This window comes from Anas platyrhynchos, chromosome 4, assembly GCF_047663525.1.
Source record: "Anas platyrhynchos isolate ZD024472 breed Pekin duck chromosome 4, IASCAAS_PekinDuck_T2T, whole genome shotgun sequence".
NCBI lineage: Eukaryota > Metazoa > Chordata > Aves > Anseriformes > Anatidae > Anas > Anas platyrhynchos.
The window spans coordinates 58,182,279-58,188,278 of NC_092590.1; the positions used below are offsets into that span (position 1 = coordinate 58,182,279).

Below are 6,000 nucleotides of genomic sequence, written 5' to 3' on the forward strand. Positions count from 1 at the left end.
AAAAGCACAGAAGAGAACTGTCCCTAAAATGGAACCCTGGGGAACCCCACTAGTGACTGGAAGTCAGCTTGAGGTAACCTCTTTTACTGTAACTCTTTAAGACTGATCCATCAGCTGATTGTTCACCGACCCTGTCTATCTGTATACTGGATATTTTGTACAGAGGGATACTGTGAGAAACAGTATTGAAAGCTTTGCTGAAATCCGAAAAAGATTATATCAATTGGCTTTCCTCGGTCAACTACATGGGTAACCTTGTCATAAAAGAAAATTAAGTTCATTAAATAGGACTTTCCCCTTGTGAACCTCTGTTGGCTGTGACCAATGACTGTGTTCTCTTTCAAGTGCTTTTCAATAACTCCCAGAATAATCTTCTCCATAATTTTAACAGGCACTGAAGTGAGACTGACAGGCCTGTAATTACCAGGGTCTTCTCTCTTACCCTTCTTGAAAATTGGGACATTTGCCTGCTTCCAGTCAACTGGAACCTATCCAGATTCCTGATACTGTTCAAAAATAATTGAGAGAGGTCTTGCAATAATATCAGCCAGATCTCTGAGAACCCTGAGATAAATCCCACTGGGCCTCATAGACTTATATGCATCCAGCTGGAGCACAAAAGCTTGCATACGTCTGGAGTTGGCTGGGATTTTATCTTTCCCACAGTTATGGTCTTCCAAATCAGGGATCCAGGCTTCACTGATGTTGGAAATAAATCTTCATATAAATTGTCATTACTTCACTTAGGGGCTTATTGTCATTTAACCCAGCAGGCAGATAAGCCATTCATTCACTCCCTGCTCCCCACAGTGGAAGGGGAAGAGAATTGGAAATGAAAATGTGAAAGTTGTGGGTTGAGATAGGACAGAACTCATAGGTATAATAGGACAGAAAAGAAAGGTAAAATAATAATAATAATAATGACAAAGTTGATATAGAAGTATACAAAGCAAGTAATGCAAAATGCAACTGCTCACCACCCACTGACTGATGCACAGCCTATCCCTAAGCAGTGGTTCCCCCAGCTCCTGACAGCCTCTCCCAGTTCTATTGTTCTTCAAGAATTCTTATGCTGCCAAATTCTCTTTTTCAGTTGGAGTATAGTAGGCCTCAGATCAACTGCATCCTGGACCCCAAAACCCTAGGGGATGACCTTGGGTTTCCCCTGGTACTTTCTGCCAGAGTCTCCAGGTAGGGCCATTCTCCCTGGCTGCAGTGTAGAGCACATTTTTTACATCCTGCCCTACTTGGACTGGCCCGAGGGCTACTGCATGAACTGTCTCCTGTTTAATTTGTCCAAAGGCTTGTCATTGCTCCATCTGAAATCATTCTTCTTCCAGGTCACTTGATAGAGCGGGTTTACAATCAGACTAATTTGGAATATGCATTCTCCAAAACCCCACGATACCTAAGAAAGCTTGTGTTTCTTTTTTGATAGTTGGTGGAAACATAGCTGTCATTTTGTTGACAACATCCATTGGGATCTGATGATGCCCAGCTTGCCATTTTATTCCCAAAACTGGATCTTCTGTGCAGGTCTCTTGACTTTACTTTGTTTTATGGCAAAACCAGCTTTCAGAAGGATTCAGACAATTTCTTTCCCTTTCTCAAAAACAACTTCTGCTGGGTTGCCCCATGTGATGATGTCATCAATGTATTGCAGGTGTTCAGGATCTACAGTTCCCATTCCAGTGCAGTGTGAATCAGTCCATGGCAAATGATAGGGCTGTGTTTCTACCCTTAGGGCAGTCATTTCCAGGAGTACTGAAAGCACCCCCGCAAGTGAAAGCAAATTGTAGCCTGAGCTCTGCTGCTAAAGAGATCCAGAAAAATGCTTAGCAATATCAGTTGTGGCATACCACGGCATGGCAACACTCCCTGCTTCATTCAGGCCAGGATAGTTCACTTGTTAGTCACCACAGGATAGTTCACTTGTTAGTCACCACTCCCCGTCAGACTTTCCCACTAGTCATACGGGCCTATTAAAGGGTGAGCAAGTCTTACTGATCACTCCTTGACTCTCCAGTCAATGAATCAGTGAGTCTGGGTGCACTATTGCTGTCAGTGCACCATTGTGGTAGCAGCTGGCACCTGCTCCAACCCTCAGCAACCCTGTAACAGAAGGGTCCTCTGACAGACCAGGCAAAATAGTTCTTGTCTCCAAGGCAGCTATGTAAAAACAAACAAACAAACAAACAAAAAACAAACAAACAACAACAACAACAACAACAACAGAACACAATGGGAACCCTTTGGGGCCAAGGATGCATGGAGCCTCGGAGCCTCAGGGTCAGTCATAATAGGGTGCTTTTGCCACACATTCATGCCCATGTAGGCTCACTTTGGCTTCCAATACAGTTAGCTGTTGGGATCCCCCTGTCACTCTAGAAATACAGATGAGTTCTGTCCCTTTATGTCTTGATAGTGTTAGGATACACTGTGAACTGGTGTCCACTAGAGTATTATACTCCTGTGGATCTGATGTGCCAGGCCATGGAATCCACACAGTCTAATAAACCTGGTTGTGCCTTTTCTCCAGGTGGCTGGAGGCAGGGCTCCTCAGGTCCTTAGTTATTTAACCATAAGCAAAACTAGAAACTCACTCATTAGACAGCAATAGGAACATTCTAGCCTAAGAGAGAAGGGGAAGTGGAAGGAGTGGGGGAAAGTGTTCTCCCTCGTCTCTACCACAGATTGCAGAAAAGGTAAAAAGTGTAATTATTAATAATTTCTGAGGTTTGGCTCCCAAAGTATGAAGATGATGGCAATGCTGAGTACAGATACCAGATTAGACTCATGACCAGTAATTTTATCATATCATATGCCAGTGCTGCACAGTACAACCAGAAGCTCTGGGGGCTTAAACCAGCCCCAAAAAGTGATAAACAGTACAACAGGGAAATTTGAAAATCTTTCAGTTTCAAAATGGGTCTTCTTCAGACCACATTAGTAAAGAAATCATTTTAGAATAATTTCAACTCAGAAATATATACCCGTATTTTACTCCATCTCCCTTGCTCCCCATATATGGCAAAATAGCATAGATAAAACAGTATAGCTACGGTACAGATGGTACAGATTTTTTTTAATTTTTTTTTTCCCTACAGATTATTTGTAATTCCATGTGAAAACAAAAATCAAAAGGAATTGTTATTCATAGGACACTTATGGAGTTTTAAACTTATCAACCTGTTTTGGAGATTTTAGTTTGAGAGCAGTCTGTGAGAACTACCAAAAGTACATGCAAAACCACCATCACAGACAACAAAACAACAACAAAAACAGTCAATCAACCAAAAACAACAACACAACAAAAAAAAACAACTCTGCACTCAAATACTGAGAATGAACTTTGAGAATGGGAATTTCTAATTTTCTAGCATTTCTAAATGTTTTGGGTTCAAAGTATGTGTAGAAACTTGAAAAATCTTGGTGAGAAAGATGTAATTGTCTTTCAAATATTTTCTGTAAAAGTTCATAGTAGAGATTACAAGTGCTTTTTTTATAGACAAAAATGTCACAAATGGGATGTGGTAGCTTTATGCAGCTGGGTAGCTGCTGCATAAACATAACCACTCTCACACTCCCTCTTCATAGAGAAAGGGGAGAAAATACAAAGGGCTCATGGGTTGGGATAAGGACAGGGAGATCACTCAACAATTATTGTCATGGGCAAAACAAACTTGTCATAGGGAGACTAATATGCTAGTGATTGCCCATCACTGGCAGACTAGAGCAGTGAGAAACTAAAAGCAAACCAGGAACACTTCCCCCACCAGCCACCCTGTTCCACCTACTCCCCGCGAGTGATGCAGGGGAACAGGCAAAGGGGGCTGCACTCAGTCCATAATGCTTTGTCTCCACTGCTCTTTCGTGGTCACTGTCTGCCCGTCTCAACGTGGATCCATCCCACAGGTTGCCACCCTTCCTTAACTGATCCTGTATGGGCTTTCCACAGGCAGCAAATCTTCAAGAAATGCTCACTCCTCTCTCCCAGCTGCTGTTACACAGCAGTTTTTGTTTGTTTGTTTTGTTTTGTTTTGTTTTCCCTTTCTTAAATATGCTCTCATATTTGTTCATATAAGCAACCAATGTCACTTATTGGCTCAGCTCTGGCCAGCAGCAGGTCCCTTTTGGATGCAGATGAAACTAGATCTGATCTGACATGGGGTAGCTTCTGGACTCTTCTCACAGAGGCCAGCCCTGCAACCCCGCAATACCAAAACCTGTCTATGTAAAACCAATACATGGGTTTAGACTTAAAATATTTCAGCATGTTTTTGTGTGATCTTTTGCCTATTTATTGTCTGCTTTTACTTTTATCATTTAATTTTACAAATAGTAGATAGCCCTATAGCAAGCCCTTATTGCAAGATTATCACAGAAATATGACAAGGAAGAGCAAGCCCAGTTACTCCTACTACTATGTACTGCATTTTGCCAAAGACAGACTGGACTGGTGCTTTGTAATATAAGCCTATTCTGTTCTAGGGCTCGTGTTCTGTATGGTTTTTCTCTTTCTTAACATATTGGATAATATGAGGGATGTACTTTCTTAAGAAATTGATCTTTTTATTTTATTTTATTTTATTTTAGTCCCTTGGTTGCATATGTATTGCTGTATCAGCAACAGAATGTTGTCTGGGGAAATAAGTAGAAATAAAAGGCAAAGGGAACTTGGGAGAAGGGGAAATGGAGAGTGAAAACAAATTACTGTCTAAGTGATAGGCATTGACCTGATAATGTAGGTCCCCTGCTGAAATCAATCTAAGGCCTCTGTGGTGTTCTTAGTACGTTGCTGTAAATACTTGGGAGAGAGCATCAAAAATAGAAGGGAAACCTATTCTTAACAGAACTCACTTTATTGAGTGAGAAAAAATGTATGTTTACAGTTTAATTTTTTATGTTCATAAATGTATAGAACAAATTAAATTTTACTAATGAATTACTTTAGTTATCAGCAATATTAACAGGTGCATCCATCTTTAAGCTACTTGTTAAAAAAACAAAAATAAAAATAAAAATACAAAAACAAAAACAAAAACAAACAAAAACAAACAAACAAAAAAAAAAAACACATTACCAGCAACAACAGAATTTTCAGAAGGCTTGCAATCTGTACAGAAATTACAGAAAATATGTAATAATTCTGGACTATGGTGTCAAAACTGTATATTTACCAAAGATCTCAGCACTTCAGCTCAAAGGTCTTAACTGCAGGGCAATTCAGTTATGTTTGTATTTTCCTTTAACGAGGAGTTTCTTTTGATTCTTCTATAGAATAATGTACTTTTAAGAAGGCACATTTGATGTAGAGTTGCTGTAAACTTCAATATGTACTGTCAAGTTCAGAAAGATCATAACTGTGATTTGACACTAACCACACAGGAATAGCATGAAATTATTCTTGATAAATATTGCTATGTTCATTTTTACTGGAAACACATTCATGCAATAATGTGATGTAATGCACAGATAGGTGAATTGAGATCACAAACATTTTTTAGCATTCTTATGGGAAAGAACACCTTTGTATTGTAAACTCACCATTTTAAAAAGAAACAGTAGGTTGTTAAGTAACTCTTTCTGGTAGCTTCTTAACTTGTACTTCTGCTAGTGAAAAGGGGAAAAAAAAACTTGTAATTTTACTTACCTAAATTCTTCATGAACAGCTTGAGGACCTCCCACTGATAGTCAACTGCAACAGCTTGTAGACCTTCTGCAAGAAAGGAAATAAACCAACAAGGGTGCTGTAAGGAAGCCTTGTTTTGAGATATTTTCTTCTATTTTTGCTTTATTTATACTGTTTATAAAAGTAAATTACCTGTTGGAGTGCTGCTCTTGGAGCAGACTGATTCTCTATAGGGAAGAAGACTACCAAAACCTTTTACTTTTACAGAAAACAGTTGATCTCAGGGGATGAGATCTGCAAGGTTAAAAAGCTTTGCTTTCTAAAAGGAGAATCAATCTAATTTTAGAATAGTGACAAACAAGCTGAAA

The 6,000-nt window shown here is 39.5% G+C and overlaps 1 long non-coding RNA gene across 1 annotated transcript in view; it reads right to left on the minus strand.

Moving 5' to 3' along the window:
- The window catches only part of LOC140002343 (uncharacterized), a 54,319-nt gene extending 48,566 nt beyond the window's left edge, over positions 1-5,753 (minus strand). The window contains exon 1 of the long non-coding RNA XR_011808719.1: positions 5,654-5,753. This is a non-coding gene — a long non-coding RNA (uncharacterized lncRNA). The remainder of the gene's footprint in view (positions 1-5,653) is intronic.
- Between the last annotated feature and the right edge of the window lie 247 nt (positions 5,754-6,000).